The sequence below is a fragment of the Mercenaria mercenaria genome, chromosome 16 (assembly GCF_021730395.1).
Source record: "Mercenaria mercenaria strain notata chromosome 16, MADL_Memer_1, whole genome shotgun sequence".
Taxonomy (NCBI): domain Eukaryota; kingdom Metazoa; phylum Mollusca; class Bivalvia; order Venerida; family Veneridae; genus Mercenaria; species Mercenaria mercenaria.
Window position 1 is genome coordinate 9451351 of NC_069376.1, and position 17973 is coordinate 9469323.

The 17973-nt window shown below is 34.2% G+C and overlaps 1 long non-coding RNA gene across 3 annotated transcripts in view; it reads left to right on the forward strand.

Moving 5' to 3' along the window:
• The window catches only part of LOC128549459 (uncharacterized), a 32713-nt gene extending 15697 nt beyond the window's left edge, over window positions 1–17016 (forward strand). Inside the window, exons 3-6 of one of the 3 annotated variants that reach the window (XR_008367677.1) lie at window positions 8390–8478; window positions 9638–9701; window positions 12391–12506; window positions 13894–17016. This is a non-coding gene — a long non-coding RNA (uncharacterized LOC128549459). Of the gene's footprint in view, window positions 1–5572; window positions 8479–9637; window positions 9702–12390; window positions 12507–13893 lie in introns of those variants that run through there. The other 2 variants (XR_008367676.1, XR_008367678.1) reach the window with 2 other exon arrangements.
• The last annotated feature ends 957 nt before the right edge of the window (window positions 17017–17973 follow it).

Consider the following 17973-nt stretch of genomic DNA (forward strand, 5'->3'; position numbering starts at 1 on the left):
TCAGATCAGCCCATGCTTCTCCCAGTAAACATCACAGTGAGATGTGCACTTACTGCACAGCTATAACTCTGGACCAATTTTTCAGTCTTGCATATCACTTCAAAGAATATTTTTCTTTTATTATCTTTTTCTTCATTTAAGAATTATGACTAGGCCATATCTAAAAGATTTAACAAAACAGAATGTAAGTCAGTCTGTCAAAGTAAAAAGCTATTTTTGTACATTTACAGTTATTTCCATTTAAGTTTGTAAGCTTTAATACATCTAGGTACTTATAAACTATCCATCACAAGTATTTGGTAATTGTACATTTTTAAGATAAAGAAAAGCAACAATAAGTTACATAATGCAATAAGAACAGTCACATTTCATGGTGTGGGGTCCCTTAATTGTTATAAAAATGTATTGAGACAACAATGCTCATTTTTGGTGATTAATATGTAAGTACGATCATGAATTTATCATGTACAAGTATATTATTCTTTCATATTGTCCTTGTTGTACCAACAAATTATTGTGTGGGAAATTTAGAGAAAACCTGTTTATGTTTTATGGCTATCTATATTATTTCTCAAGGTGTATATCAAAACAAAATTGCATAAAAATATACAATTAATGACAAAAAAAATACACAATATTTTGTAAAGTCCAAATAAATATTTCTCATATACAAAGGCTTAGACCTCACATATAAGTTTTTTTCCTTTTTGTGAATTTTAGAGCGTTATTTCAAGTCTGGCATTTTTCAATGCTATTTACTCTTGAAAAAATGTTTTTATCAACATTAACTAAAATTATCTGTATGAGATGTATGTATTCTGTATGAATAAATAGCACATTTGGATAGAATTTACTTTAATTTATGCTGCTGTGCTGAACCATAAAAAATATACAAGAAAAAAACACATTATTATTATTATTATTATTATACCAGACCACATCGAGTCAGGGAAGGACAAACAGCAAAGTATGGGCCTAAATTAGTATAATTTTCTGAGTAATTGTAAACAGTGTGTTATACCTATTCAATAAAGGTTGGGGTTGGGGGGTGCTGAAAACTGGTTTTCTGTGAAGCCAGACATCTTCCTACATTCTTACAGTTATGGAGTGTGGAGTGTAGCAGGCATTTTTTTTCTCAAAACTGGAAAATACATCACTTTTGACAACATTTTGGCACAATAATCTTAAAATTTCACTCCAGTATATACTCCATTCCAGTATATATATTTAATTTAACTGTTTACATAACAGATTGGTCAACACATTCTGGTGTTCTCCAATGAAAAACTTACATATGGTCAATTTCATTTAAGAAACATGTAATATATGGCATTTATAATACTTTGCTTGCAGTGCATATAAATTAAAACCCAACTGACTTATAAAGGGAAAATGATTTTTTTAAACAATAAAAATTATAAAAAATATTGTTTTGTTTGCAGTGCTCTGATGTACATGTAGATGCTTTTCCCCCTATTCTGCCAACACAGACATGACAGAAATACAAAGAAAATTGAAGCTGTCAATATTTAGGCTAATAATGAATAAATTATGACATTCTACAGAAATAAGTAATTACTATTTTTTTCTGTATGCCAGGGCTTCCTGCTAGGATTTGAACCTAGAATTCTTACTGAAGTAAGCGTGTTTCTTTACACTACAAGAAGTAACCCCATAGCAATACAGACTTTTTATAGCATCTTAACACTTTCATTTGTACATAATATAAAAGTGCAATTAGTTTCCAAACCTGCAATAACAAATGATAACTGAAGACATACAAAACGGCAATCTACATTATATATGTGACGGTGATACTTGTAAATATTTCAACAAAACAAAATTTAATACATCATGAACTGCTGTGATATTTGCTGATAAATTTACAACACTTAGTAGTATGTACATATACAACTACAAAAAATAGCAAAATGAGCCGCACCAAGAGAAAACCAACATAGTGTGTTTGCAACCAGTATCCGTGCAGTCTGGTCAGGATCCATGCTGTTCGCTTTCAAAGCCTCTTGCAATCAGAGAAACCGTCAGTGAACAGCATGGATTCATGCTGGTTGCAAAATCACTATTTGGTTAGATCTATACGTACAGTTCTGAATTCGGCTACCCCTATTGGGCCTCAGTTAGACTAGCTCCTAGACTATGATATAATAATTATCTTTTTACAATTTTATGGTTGAATGTAGTGAACTGAGCCAGTCTATATCCTATGTCCAATATCATAGTCTAGTACAATCCAAAAATTCACAAACCTCTTTTTAGGTTTGTTATCAATCAATGTCAAGAACTGACCACAGCCTAACTGATAGAGATCAATGGTTTACTGCCACATGTTTATGCAATTTATTTAGACCATCTGGTAGATGGGATTTACAACTGCAGGCGTCAGCTAAGTTGAAATTTTACCAGAAATGAATTTTCATTTCTCTGTATTGGTACTTGCTGTTAGATTGGAAAATCTGAAAGATTCACATTCCTATGGCTTGTCATAAAATGGACATAACTTATAATGAATTAAACTGTAATTGAACAATAAAGAAGTAGAACAGATGTGTTTTTCCTGAACTGGTAGCGGAAAAAGTTAGCTTTTGCGATAATTGTGTTGAAACCTTGAACATTAATAGACGGAATGCACATATAATATAGTGGTATCACCTCTTGGTGCATGAATGAACATAACCCAGGTTCAGGGGCTGAATAATGCATATTGAAGTTTTTTATTTGAAAGACAGTGAAACACAAGTACAGGCACATAAATCTGCAATCTTGCTCTGAGAATATTCTGACAGAGTACTTTCATTTCTTGTTATCCTGTATTCTGTTAGTTAAAAGGTCTATGACTAGCTTTTCTGAGGAATTTTTAGCTTTAAAAATCTATATGTAAATACATGATAACACATTTTTTTACATCAAAATTGGTATTTCTGCAGAAGATAGAATCGTCTCAAAGTAAGATATACATTTAAGCTTCTAAGTCTTGTGTTTCTTATTTGTGCAAATTACGCATGTTGCATACTTATATAATATTCCTTAGTCAATTAGTTAATTCCAGTTAGTTAACTACTATTATACAAATCAAGAAAACCCCAAACTTGTATAATCTTTAGTAAAGATTAGCACAGTCAAATGTTTTAAAATAAAAATTAATTGATTTGTGAAAAATATGAGCCACGCCATGAGAAAACCAACATAGTGGCTTTGTGACCAGCATGGATCCAGACCAGCCTGCGCATCTGCACAGTCTTGCCAGGATTCATGCTGTTCGCTTTCAAAACCTATTGCAATTAGTGTAACTGTTAGCTTCATTTTAACGTTAAAATGTTTAATACTTTAAAGTACAAGTTAGCATTTGATATTTCGCATAAAATATATAGCAGTAGGAGTTAACATTATAACTCGGCGCTTTCATTTGAAAAATGCCACATGCCAAATGCAAAATATTTAATGTCAAATGCTAGATCTTAAACATTGAGTCATAATTGTCAAATGCGATAGCAAAACAATACTGTGGAAGGACGGTGCGCCGTGCTAATTGCAAAATCAGTGCTCCAGCTAGCTATTTTTAGCAGGGCGCATCGCCCGTTCCGAAATTCGTTCCGCCCTGTTGCCCTGCCAGGCACCCTGCCCGTTTTACAACCATTCATTTCCTTTTTAGCCAACATTCCCCTTTTTGCCTCAGTGGTTATAATAAACTGCTTTATTGCACCTTTTTATCAGCTGATACACGCCCGGGGGGCATTGACATAATTGGCAAACAATTACCTGCTGTAATCCGATTATCTGCCCAATTTAGTCTGCTACACCAGCTTTAAAATCGCTGAAGCGTTGTGTTAAAACAATATCTAACCAGTCTGAAAATTATCTTCATTTTCGTGGCGCCTGTCGAACTGTACTTTCGGTTTCGGTCACGGACGTAAATGTCCGTTTATACACAATTAAAACTAAAGTCCAGACAACAGACATATAAATCTAATTGATAAAAATCGATCACAATCAAATCTAAATTGGAAATTTTTTTACCTTGATCATTTTAAAAGTTTTTGAAATCGAAAGTAGATTGTCGTCTGCTGTATAAAATTGCCGATTTTTCATGAACATTTCTTTGAAATTAGATTAATAAGATGTAATGACACTGTAAACTTTAAAGTCATACACTGTAAAATGCTGTTAAACTGACTTTGCATCATAATAATTTTTCAAAAATATTGTTTAAAAATGATTTTTTAAATGCTAATGAGATATAATTTAATAAAAATGGCATTTAGCATTAAATAATAATTATGTGTTTAGCGTAAAGTTACTGGCATTTAGCATTAAAATTGACATTTGGCAATTAGCATGACAAACCGGCCCTCCATACAAAGCTGAATGCTAACATGCATTGTCCGATGCTGGCATGACATGGTAGAAGATGCTTCAAATCAGATTCATAAAACTTGATGCAGATCTTTATTTCATAAAATCAAAGGACAATTAGCATTATCTTTCAGCATTATAAACATTAGATATTTGAAATTTTCGCATTTATTATGAGTAAGAATATTGTATTTAGCGAATAGCATTAGATATTTGGCAATAAGAATGGTGCACCAGCCTTCCATATATGCATTGACCTTCAATAGTTTTGTTTTTTATCAATCTTTGTTAAGAAAATAAAAGGTCATTTTTGTTTGGTGCTGCAGTGACTGCAGTATGGTGCTTGGTCACTGAATAGAAACTTTATGCTGACACTTGTATTTCTTTTAATTTTGGTACAGCTTTCTCATAATTTTGCCTATATCTACTGGCTTTCCATTGGGACAACACGCCTCGGTTTTATTATTAACACCTTTGGAAAGTTTTATATGATAGCAATCATAATCTCTTTTTTTTGCCACATATTATACAAAGCAGTTTCTTTATCGTTTGAATAAACTTGAACTCGACATATTTTTTAAAATGTGCCTTTGACAAAGACATGCTGTAATAAATTTTAAAATCCATTTTTCATTGTCAGAATTTTAATGACTAGAATAATCCTTTAAATAAGATAAACATATTATTGTTAATAAATATATTTGCAAGATAACCCATCAAGATTTCAAAAGTAGCAAAATGGTTTATTCTAGATGAGAAGGGTTCTTCAACTATCACCATTAAAAATCAGTTAGGTAAACAGATTTATGATCAGCAGCATAGCACTTGACCACTGGCATTATGTACCAAATTATCCATGGGTAATCTAATAGCCATAGGTGCCAATCATCTCTCTGAGAGCATTTCGGATTGTACTAGACTGATAATTTCAACATCAGTCCTGTGTGAAGATATCTCTAAAATAGACTGGCTTTTGTCTCTATGAAATTTAATTTGTCAAAAAAGGGAAAAATATAGAAATATAGTTATTATCAGTCTAGTGGCTAGTCTAGGCCTCAGTCAGATACAATACATGTGATCAGCTGTTTAGATGGCATTGAAGCTATGACTACATTTCATATTTGCTCTTCTCATGGTGCAACTCAAACAAAAGTGAATTTTGTTGTAGTTTTTGAATCTAGAAGTGTCAAAATTAAAAATATAAACAAATGGATGCAGTAACTGAATCCCTAGATTCTATGTCTACCGGTATGGGCATAAATTTAAAATCATAAATTATAATGTTATTTACTGGAAATTGTCATTGTGAAATCTGAAGTAAGTTATCATCAAAATTGCATCTTTTCATTTGTTATTAAAGAATCTGTACATTTGTATGAGGGCATTAGACTTGAACTAAGATTATTAATTAAATGATTAAATTAATTATTTGGGGACGAATTGTAAAAACAAGTGCGAGTTGACTGGGGGCAAATCAGCAGTATGCCATCATTTACGCATATTTTTTAACACCTTCGTCTAGTTAACATTAAACAAACATGAAGTACAGTAAATCTATAACATTTAAATGGAATTTAATTTGTAACTGACTGTATTGATTTGAGACAAACCTACATTTCGTCAGAAAATAAAAACTCTCGGTAGCTTACCTCGCAGCCGCCGCCATATTTGTTTACCAAAATCCCATTAGCCAATCAGGCCACAGAAGTCGCTGGTGGTTACCTGTCGTACTTTTTTAAAGTTCGCAGGGGACCAGTCTGTAATATATTTCCCATCTCTTTCTTGACTAGTTTATATTTTGAGTACAATATAACATCAGTACCACTTTTTGCAATAGAAAATTTTGTCTATAGAAATAGATAAGTGAAAATAAATCCTCTTTTACACAAAATTGATTACCATCTAGTAACAAGTCTACAGTTTACCTGGGGTAATGAGCTGACTGTAAAAATCAGACAGTTAACAGGTTCAAATATTGTTCATGTCTAAGTAAACTTGGCATATACCAATTATTAAAAGAGGACCAAAATGGTCCTGGGTCCCTTACCCAGGGAAAGGGGACAATATATGTCATTTCAGGAGCCATAAATCTGGCGGCAATGATCTACTGTGACTGCTTCAAGAAGCAAACAAAGGACTTACAAGAGACAAGTTTGGTCAAAATCAAAATAAATAGACGTACTATTGCGCACACAGAAATACTGTGTACAGACGGAAAACAGACAACAGCTAAACAACATACATGTACAAAAAGCTGCACATGTTGGTGAGCTAAAACACATCTTGCAGCTAACTCCAGCCAAATAGTGGTTCTAAACTATGGTATCGGCTATTAATATTTTTTAAACAATATCAGACAGTTTTACATTTATCGTGAGACCCTGGCACCGTGTTCACAAAACATTTTCAGTCTGAGCTGAGTTTGATAATGAAAATTTATTTGTTATTTATATCTAAATGTCATGATTAAAACTAAATTTTAAGTTAATAACTATTGTCAAGTGACTATTCAGTAATGACGGTCAGTCTCAGGTGGTATTTAACCTTGAAGTTTTAGTAAAATTGATGTTAAAATATCAAACTCAAACTCAGCTGAGACCAAAACATGTTTTGTGAACACGGGGCCAGCTGATAGTAAGCACAATACATTTAATCTTGGAAAATAGTGATTTTTCACACCGTATTAAAAAAGAGCCAAAACAAAAGTACATTGTACATGAAATGGTATAATAGCAGCAATAAATACACAGAATGATATAATTATGAACATACTATAATGTACAGGTCATCTTTTTGTAAAATCAATGGCCCAGTATAATACTATTTCAGCATGTATATACAAACCATATTACTCATGAAGCCTAATTTTCTTCCTCATTATGATCTACATCACCAACATTTTCATTGGATTGACCTGCATTATATACATGTACATCACCATAATATCTATTATCATATCAGCACTACTAATAGTGTGTAAAATGTAAAATGCATATACCCATGTACATGTATAAAACATTCTATTTGTTTATAGTTATTTTTGGTCCCAAACTATTCTCTTTACCTGTAAACACAGATTCAAGAAAAATCTTTGTGGTAATAAAACCATTAATTTTCTGAGAGAATGTGTTACAGCATGAAGTCTTGCTGTGGTCAGTTAAGGGCAGCAAGTAATTTCTTTACAGTTAATGTCATTCACAGAATAGTTCTCCAGTTCTCCAATCTCGGCCTTTAAAGTTTTTTTTACAGTTTCCCTATTTCCTCTTTATCTCTGAAATTACTTGATTGATTTGCTTTTAATTTTAAAAGCTATTCCCCACCACTATCCACATCATTCAGCTTGAGGGCCATAACTCTCATGCCAGTATTTCATTAATTTTCCCTCCTTTTCACTTCAAGTTAAATTTTTTGTGCATTTTCACTGTGGCCCAGTTATTACTGTATGGATTTTATTCAAATTTAAAATAGTTGCTCCACATCATCACCCACATCATACGACACAAAGTCCATAACTCTGGCACCAATTTTTCATGAATTATGCCCCCTTTTACTTGAAATTTAAGGTAAATTTTGATGCATTTTCACTATATCTCAGTTGTTACTGGATGGATTTGATTCAGACTTGAAGTAGTTGTTCCACATTCATATGACACAAGATGCATAATTCTTGCACCAAAATTTTATAAATTATGCCCACTAGAATTATAGTTATTTAGTGTTTTTATACACTTTATCTTTATCTCTCTTATTACTTTTTATTTTGGACACAAACTAAAGTTATTGTGCAATATCTTTATCCACCATTAAAGTCATTTAACACTCAAGTGACAGCTCCAAATTCCTCAGATGTGCCAATTTTCACTTTCCAGGATCGAAATTGTTGGGCGTTCTGTTTCCTATAACAGCTCTTGTTATAGCAATGCAAGAAAATATGAACAATATTCAATAACGAAAGTAACAACATACTGCATGAGATATCACATGAAGTCATTAATATTTCTTCAATCTTGATTTTCAGCAATAAAATGAGCAGGTTTTAAAAGTTGGCCTTTGGCAGTCTAAACTTAAAATGACTTGGGAACAGTCAAACTAACCAAAACATTGCAGGTAAGCATGCAGAAATATTGTTCAGTTTATAGATATTTTTATTCGCCCGTCTGAAAAAAAACAGGATGTATTATGGGAATGTTGCAGGAGGGAGGGGGCGCGGGCGGCATCCACAGACTTTGTCCGGAGCATATCTTCTGCATGGATTGAGGGATTTCGATGAAACTTGACACAACTGTTCACCATTATGAGACGGAGTGTCTTACGCAAGAACCAGGTCCCTAGGTCTAAGATCAAGGTCACACTTAGAGGTCAAATATCAAAGTCAAGAATGACTTTGTCTGGAGCATAATTGCTTCATGCACGGAGGGATTTTGATGTAGCTTGGCACAATGAGATGGAGTGCCATGCGCTAGTCCCTTATTTAAAATTACTTCCCTTTGTTGTTACTATAAATAGCTTATGTTGTTACTTGTTTGTTACTAGTGGTAGGAAAAAATGGAGACCTCTTTTCTGTAGTACATCACACATGTTACATCCAATTTTGAGGTGTGTTTTAACCTAGTTCTACCTGGTAAGGATTTTTGTGTGGACTTTGTTTTAAAGATTAGTTGTTAGAATCTACTATAAATAATTTATATTGTAATTTTTATAATTGACCGTAGGGAAAAACCAAGACCACTTTTCTGTGGTACAACATAGGTGTTACTTTCAAATTTTAGGTGTATTTTAAGGTATTTCTACTGGGTAAGGAGCTTTTTTGTTGACTTAGAAAAACAGAAAAATTACAATGATTAGTAAACAACCGCAAAATTAAAATTCCATTTGCAAATACAGGTTCTAGTATAAAGAAATTTGCTGTGAATGGCGTATATTGTGATATTCTGGCACTCTTGTTATATTTACCATTGTGTAACTTTCAATAAAGTTCTGGACAGCACAACTTTACATATTCTTTCTTTTCTATATAACATCATAACTTATCAAGTATGTTCAATATCGTATCAACAATGAAACAACCATTACTGAGACTATAATATAATCATTGTTTTTTAGTCGTATATTCTGATGAAAGTTCAATTATCATTCAGTGATCTTAAAATGTTATTCTGTTGGTAGCAGAAGCCTGACTGTCCAACTTTGATCACAAAAATACTTTGAAACACTAAACAGTGTGTTAGTCATATCTCACATGAAAACACTAAGTTGTGTTTTACAGTAATACAACATGAAGGAGAAAACAGCCCAGGTTTCATATACTGCCTCACCTTCCGGAAAACCAGGTAATATAAGTATGAAATATCCAAAACCATTATCCCCAACAACTTGTTAACATATCCATCAGAGATTTTTTCTTCATGTTTTTACGCATTTTTGTCCAATCTTATTGAAAATAGGTCAGAATATTTGTCTTCATGAAATCTCAGAAGGTTTAAAAATTGTGTCAGGCTGGGGCAAAAAAACTAGGTCACTAGACTAAATCGAAAAAAAATCAAACTTGTTTACACTCTAGAGGCCACATATTTGCTCCAATTTTCATGAAACTTGGTCAGAATGTTAATCTTCTTGAAAACTTGGGGTAGTTTAAAACTGGGTCATGTAATATCAAAACCTGGGTCACTAGGACAACCATGTGTACACTGATATGGTGTGTTACTCAGGTGAGCGAACTGTGGCAGTATTTTCTATTGTCGGTGCAGATATACTTTTCCTGGAATAAATATACTGATATGGGCAAATCTTTACCACAGATATGCTGTAATTGGACCCATTAATAATTGATAATTATTGTATGAAAATGAGTGACCTTTCTGCATGTTTACACTTTCCTTACCTGTTTGCACTTGGTATGAAACTCAGTGATTTTCTTGCTGCCAGCATTACCTTTGTGCACTGTCATGAAGTTCAGTAACTTTCTTGCTTCCAGCTCTACCTGTGTACATTGTCATGAAGCCAAGTGACTTTCATGCTACCAGCTATACCCCAGTACATTGTCATGAAGCCGAGTGACTTTCTTGCTACTAGCTTTACCTGAGTACATTGTCCTGAAGCCGAGTGACTTTCTTGCTGCCTGCTCTACCTGAGTACATTGTCATGAAGCCTAGTGACTTTCTTGCTGATAGCTCTACCTGTGTACATTGTCATGAAGCCGAGTGACTTTCTTGCTGATAGCTCTACCTGAGTACATTGTCATGAAGCCGAGTGACTTTCTTGCTACTAGCTTTACCTGAGTACATTGTCATGAAGCCTAGTGACTTTCTTGCTGCCTGCTCTACCTGTGTACATTGTCATGAAGCTCAGTGACTTTCTTGCTACTAGCTTTACGTGAGTACATTGTCATGAAGCCTAGTGACTTTCTTGCTGCCTGCTCTACCTGTGTACATTGTCATGAAGCTCAGTGACTTTCTTGCTACTAGCTTTACCTGTGTACAATGTCATGAAGCCTAGTGACTTTCTTGCTTCCAGCTCTACCTGTGTACATTGTCATGAAGCCAAGCGACTTTCTTGCTGCCAGCTTTACCAGGTTACTTTGTCATGAAGCTGAGTGACTTTCATGCTACCAGCTATACCCCAGTACATTGTCATGAAGCCGAGTGACTTTCTTGCTACTAGCTTTACCTGAGTACATTGTCCTGAAGCCGAGTGACTTTCTTGCTGCCTGCTCTACCTGAGTACATTGTCATGAAGCCTAGTGACTTTCTTGCTGATAGCTCTACCTGTGTACATTGTCATGAAGCCGAGTGACTTTCTTGCTACTAGCTTTACGTGAGTACATTGTCATGAAGCCAAGTGACTTTCTTGCTGATAGCTCTACCTGTGTACATTGTCATGAAGCCGAGTGACTTTCTTGCTACTAGCTTTACGTGAGTACATTGTCATGAAGCCGAGTGACTTTCTTGCTGATAACTCTACCTGTGTACATTGTCATGAAGCCGAGTGACTTTCTTGCTGATAGCTCTACCTGTGTACACTGTCATGAAGCCCAGTGACTTTCTTTCTTCCAGCTTTACCTGTGTACACTGTCATGAAGCTCAATGACTTTCTTCCTACAAGCTCTTCCTGTGAACATTGTCATGAAGCCGGCTGACTTTCTTGATTCCAGCTTTACCTGTGTACACTGTCATAAAGCTCAATGACTTCCTTGATGCCAGCTTTATCTGTGTACAATGTCATGAAGCCCAGTGACTTTCTTGATTTCAGCTGTCATGAAGCTCAGTGACTTTCTTGATGCCAGCTTTACCTGTGTACAATGTCATGAAGCCGAGTGACTTTCGTGATACCAGCTTTACCTGTGTACAATGTCATGAAGCCGAGTGACTTTCTTGATGCCAGCTTTACCTGTGTACAATATCATGAAGCCGAGTGACTTTCTTGATTCCAGCTCTACCTGTGTACACATTGTCATGAACCCCAGTGATTTTCTTGATTCCAGCTTTACCTGTGCACACTATCATGATGCCCAGTGAACTTCTTGCTACCAGCTCTACAGGTATACACTGTCATGAAGCTCAGTGACTTTCTTGATTGCAGCTTTACCTGTGTACACTGTCATGAAGCCCAGTGACTTTCGTGATACCAGCTTTACCTGTGTATAATGCAGTGGTACAATGTCATTAAGCCCAGTGACTTTCTTGCTGCCAGCTCTACCTGTGAACACTGTCATGAAGCCGAGTGACATTTTCAATGCCAGCTCTACCTGTGTACACTGTCACGAAGCCGAGTGTCTTTCTTGCTACAAGCTCTACCTGTGTAAACTGTCATGAAGCTCAGTGACTTTCTTGCTACCAGCTTTACCTGTGTACACTGCCATATAATTAATAAATAATAATATTGAAGTTGATTATTGAGTTTTAAAGTTAAAGTCCATAACATCTCCATAAACGAAATGTCAAGCTTTTTAATTTTCTCTGACTTTCAATCATAAGTTTTCACATATATAATACGTATATAATAATATTACAACATTTTCAGGCCAGTTGAAACCAGAGACTACCGGTACATTTTTTGGTGATCATTTGACGAAGCCAGTTGTAGTGCTTTTACAGTTAGGGAGAGTGAGTTTACATTTTGCTGGAACCTTGTTACAGGTATTTCTCTATTACAAAAAGGAACCAAAGGCATGGAAGACTGTTTATGCCTACAAATAATGACATACATATATATATATATATATATATATATATATATATATATATATATATATATATATATATATATACACACGTATATGTTAGTAAATTCATCTACACGTATATGTTAGTAAATTCATCCATGCTAAGCACTTAGTGTTTTGAGTTTTCACTTTTAAACAGTTCAAGGAATTCCAGTGATACCTTACACAGATGAAATCATGTTGAGAAATTGTGTGCTATGTACATGAATCAGATTTTTACATCAAAAGTCAAGGTCACAGCCAAGGGCACTGCAGTTCATGGGTGTTCATTTTTAATTCACATATTCATTTTAGCTTAATTGTGATGGAATCTTTAAGCTTATTTGAACCACATCTGTGTCCACAGTATTGATGTCATAATGTAGGGATAACGCATGTTTTTTCGTGTTATAGCATCTGCAGAATCCTGAGGGATTGGTTGGTACCCAAGCCCGTTAGGGCGAAGGTACCAACGATTCCTGAGGGATTCTGAAGATGTTATAACATGAAAAGAACATGCGCTAACGCTTTTCTAGCAGAAAAGGCGTAAAAAACATGTGAATTAATATATTGTCCCTCAACGTCATTGAATTTCCATGAAATGCGCGGTAAAGTCTACGTTGTTTTGTCACGTTGACGTCATTTCATTTTGAATTATCCGTTTTGGGGCTGTAATGCGTTTACGCTTTGCCACGGAACGTGGATATATAAAAAGATGTTATAAGAGCACGTGAGCACGAGAATCTCTCTGTTAACACATGTTTTCTCTCCTGTTAAAACACCCCCGAAAAGTGACAATAACAGCAGTTTTATGCTAGAATAGAGGATGTGTTCTTGAGTATCAAATCCATGACCCCCGGGGTGATCAACACGACACCTTAACCATTATACTACCGCTCCCCCACCTCATGTTTACTAATGACCTCTCTTGTTCAATCTACACATATGATACACATTCTGTTTGTGCTCTGCCTTTCACCAGTAGGCATGTGGAAACACCATGAAAAAGGGTACAAAAATAATGTAAACATTTCATTTGAAAATATTTTTTTTGTATATTTAATGGTATTATACAAATGTAATATCATTTCATTTTGACATTCTTGTCAACCATATACACAGTAAACATTTTATATGTCATTTCTGCAAGAAAGCTATTACTATATTAATAGATAATAACTTGGAAGTCTTTGTTATTCTTAAAAGAAATTAGAATATTAGATGTCATATGTCTGCATTAAACAGCCAAAAACACAAAATTGTATTGTGACAATATTTTATGATTCTGTTGTATTTCATATTCATACCAATTGTATTTTCAGGTACATGTATATACTCTGGTTACAGATTGCAGTATCAGCCAGAAACCACAGCCATTCTAAATATAGGACGAACACAATCAGACAAGCTGGCAAGATGATTTTTACGTTCAGGAGTGTTGACATTCTGCCCAAGATTCTAGTCTGGAGATACCATCGGCGATCTTAGAATTTTTTTTAAAGATTTAAGTTTAAAAATGTGATATTGACTTTTAAAAGACTACATTAATATTTTATACTGTTTTCAGTCAAAGGTTTTAAACTTCTTTTTTGGGGGGAGGGGGGATAACTGTACTGGAGACAATTTTGTATGGCAAAATAAAACAAAGAAAAATATTTTTATGTTAAAAATACCTTTTTTATATATGAATACTTATGAATTGACTTTTTCATGTCTCTAAGATACGCAAGATTGCAGTGATTGCTTGTTAGCTCATCAGAGCACGAAGTATTCAAGGTGAGCAATTGTGACCGGTCATTGTCAGTTGTGTGTCGTCCGTCAACATTTGCTTTGTTAACACTTCAGAGGCCATATTTGTGACCCAATCTTTATGAAACTTGGTCACAATTTTTTTCTTGATAATTTCTAGGTCAAGTTTGAAACAGGGTCATGAGGGGACTTAAACCAGGGCAGCAGGCAGATCAAAGGAAAAGCTTGTGAATAATTTAGAAGCAGAACGTTTGTCTTGATGATTTCTAGGTCAAGTTTGAATCTGGGTCATTTGTGGTTTAAAAACTAGGTCACCCGTTCAAATTGAAGGAAAACCTTGTGAACACTTTAGAGACCACAGTTGTAACTCAATCTTTATGAAGCTTGGTCAGAATGCTTGTCTTGATGATTGCTAGGTCAAGTTTGAAACTGGAATATGTTGGATCAAAACTAGGTCACCAGGCCAGATCAAAGGAAAATCTTGTGAACACTCGAGAGACTGCAATTAAAGTTTGAAACTCATGAGAATTGGTCAGAATGTAAGTCAGAATGAGTATTAGTCAGAATGTAGGTCACTCAGTCAAATCAAAGGAAATGTTGTGCTACAGTTGTGACCAATTCTTTATGAAATTCGGTAAGAATGTTTGTCTTGATGATATCTAGGTCAAGTTTGTAACTGAGTTATGTGGGCCATAAACTAGGTCACTAGGCCAGATCAAAGGAAAATCTTGAGAACTCTCTAGAGACCACAATTTAAATTTGAAACTCATGAGAAAGCTTGTGAATATCAATAGGCCACAGTTGTGAATATAACTTGTCCAATAAACTTGGACACAATGTTTGTCTTGATCATCTCTAGGTCAAGTACGAATCTGGGTCACATGGTTTCAAAAACTAAGTAAGGAAGAATGGACTATTGACTTGTTTCCCAGATAAATCTGCTTATGTCTAGGTTGAGGTCAATTGTTCATATTTCAAGGGTTTTAATAAAGGATTATGTAGCTTATTTTGTAGAACCTCTTTTGTTCAGTTCCCTTCCAGTCAAATAAACACTATTATAATGATGTATAATATTTTTGATACATTTTGTCTTTTAACTAGAAACCTTTCAATAGCTGTAAGCATTGTTACATGATTGCTGATGTAATGTAAGTGCCTTACTAGATTTGACCTGTTGTTTAATGTACAAAAATGATAGCTAAATCTTAAATATGTTTGAATGGTATAGTTTGTCATTTACTCTGTCGTTGGAAAAGTACAATTTGTATGCATTGATTGAAATGAGAATAGACATGAATGTTTATGCAGTAAAAAAACAAGAATGATAACTGTATTTATCTCCCCTCCTACAAAATTCTTGCATTTCTATTGGTCAATAGACGTCAAGTGGAGACAGGATATATTCCATTATCCTGCTAGTACATTTCAGATATGAATTTTTATTATATACCTATATAAATTGTGTAAGAAATCGGCTTGTATTTCATAATTAAATATGAACAGACAGACAAAAATTCTGTATTGTACCTTTTAAATTCCGTATTGTACCTTCCGTATTGTATGCTGCCGAACTATTTTCATAAATATGCATGACCCGACATATTTCTATAAAGAACGCACATAAAAACTTCACTAAGTTCCATTTAATATCGATAAACATTGAAGATTTCGTTCAAGAACAAAACAAGAATCAAAATGGTAAAGGTATATAATAAAAGGGTCATTATAACAGTAGCTAGATCTGGGACTTTGTATTCGGCTCTCGTGGATTTTGCAAGGTCCCATCACACTCGGCGCTTGCGTGCCTCGTGAGATCCGAGCTGGCAAAATCCACTCGAGTCAAATACTGCATCCCAGATTAATCTACTGTTATAATAACCCTATTTGATTAAAAACAAAATGACTGCCGTATCGCTAGCGTAATTGAATCAAGTCAGATTACAAGCTATAGATATCGATTCCGAGATAAAAAATTTAGTCTTTTCTTGCAGTTCTCATTTTACTTATCTAATTTAGGTTTGTGAAGTTAGCCGTAAGTAAAAGGAAGAACCGTAACTCTGTAAGGCACAGCCGTGATGGATTACCAGGTCAAATGTTGTTATTATTTGCCGGCTTCGGATTGGTTGAAGCATTCGTAGCATTCAATGAGACTTCACCTGAATGGTTAAAAATGTGTTGCTTTGAATCATGAAAATATCCTTAAAATATGGAAATGAAATGTTTTCTGTGCATTTTGAAGTATTTTATAGCTGCCTGGCTATATATTTAACTGTGAAATTAGCAATTTAGTACTTGTTGGAATTCGCCACTAAATTCCATGCACAGTTCAGGGTGGTTGTCTTTGAATGGAAATAGAAAAAAATGGATAGGGCATGCCCATGTGAAAATGTTATTTTTTGGTGTCTGGAAGTCTATTTGACAGAGTAAATGGCATCTCATGTGTCAACAAAAGTTTTGAAGGGGTCATACAGAGTCATTTCTTACAATGTAAGCCTATGGAAAAATTAATAGCAGTGTCTGACCACCAGGTTGAAATCTTGTTTGAGTTAAATCATCAAAAAGGAAAGGAATTAACATATTTGTAAGAAGCAGTTTATTGTAGGATCATTTAATCTACTTGCAAGGTAAAGGAATTAGCAGGAAACGGGACGAAAGCCAAAGTTTTGAGACATTTATGACATCGTGTAATCTGATTTTTTTTTTGAAAGGATAAAACATAAGGTTTCCAAAACCAGTACTTTTAACCTGTTAAATAGCTTCTGTTTTTTGGGGTTTTCGGGAAAAAATTCAGTTAAATTTTGCTTTTTAAAAGGCTTTTTTAAAATCAACTATAATCAAAGCAGAAAACCCTTAAAAATTTCCCGGTTTCCCCCATTCGGGCCCTTAAGTACTCCCTTTTAATATAAAAAAAAAAAATGTCAGTTATATTTAAAAGAAAAAGGGTTTCCCGCAAGAAAAAAATCATTAACACGCTTGTTTTTTGGGGAAACCCGGTTTAAAACCTGTCCTCGAAAATCTTATCAGGCGGAGCTGAGCTACCTCCCCCGTCTAAATTTTGATTTTTTTAAAACACGATATCACGAATCCTGTAACAACAATAACCATGATATATTTCCAAAAATTTTGGTGGATAAGTTTCCCTATATTCTAAATGTCTAAACATGCCGGGGTTAGCACCTCCAAAGGGTCTGTTTTCCCAATAAAGTTCTCATCCCAAAAAAAATCTTTAAAATTTAAAACCATAAAATTACAAATGATTTAAATGCGGGGCAAACATTACTTCTTAGAGGCGGGAATTTTTTGGATATCATTTTGGGGCATAAAAAAAATTGTTTTTTGTTTAAATTAAATTGAATAAAAATTTTATTGGTTACTTTTTTTTTGGGGATTTTTTTCCTTTCGATTGAGCCAACCAAAAATTTTAAAAAAATTTAAATCCCGGAAACAAACAAAAAATTTTCACATTCTTTTTTTTGGGTTTTAAAATCGATAAAATAATTCATTTTTTTTCTTTTCCCTTTTTGCAGGGTTGGGTTATAAATAATAAAAAAAATAGTCACATTGCTCTAGCTTTGAAATTAGCAGAATAGCCCCTTTTAATTCTAAAGATTTTTTTTGGGTTTGTATAACGTACCCTTTGACTTTTTTGTTTT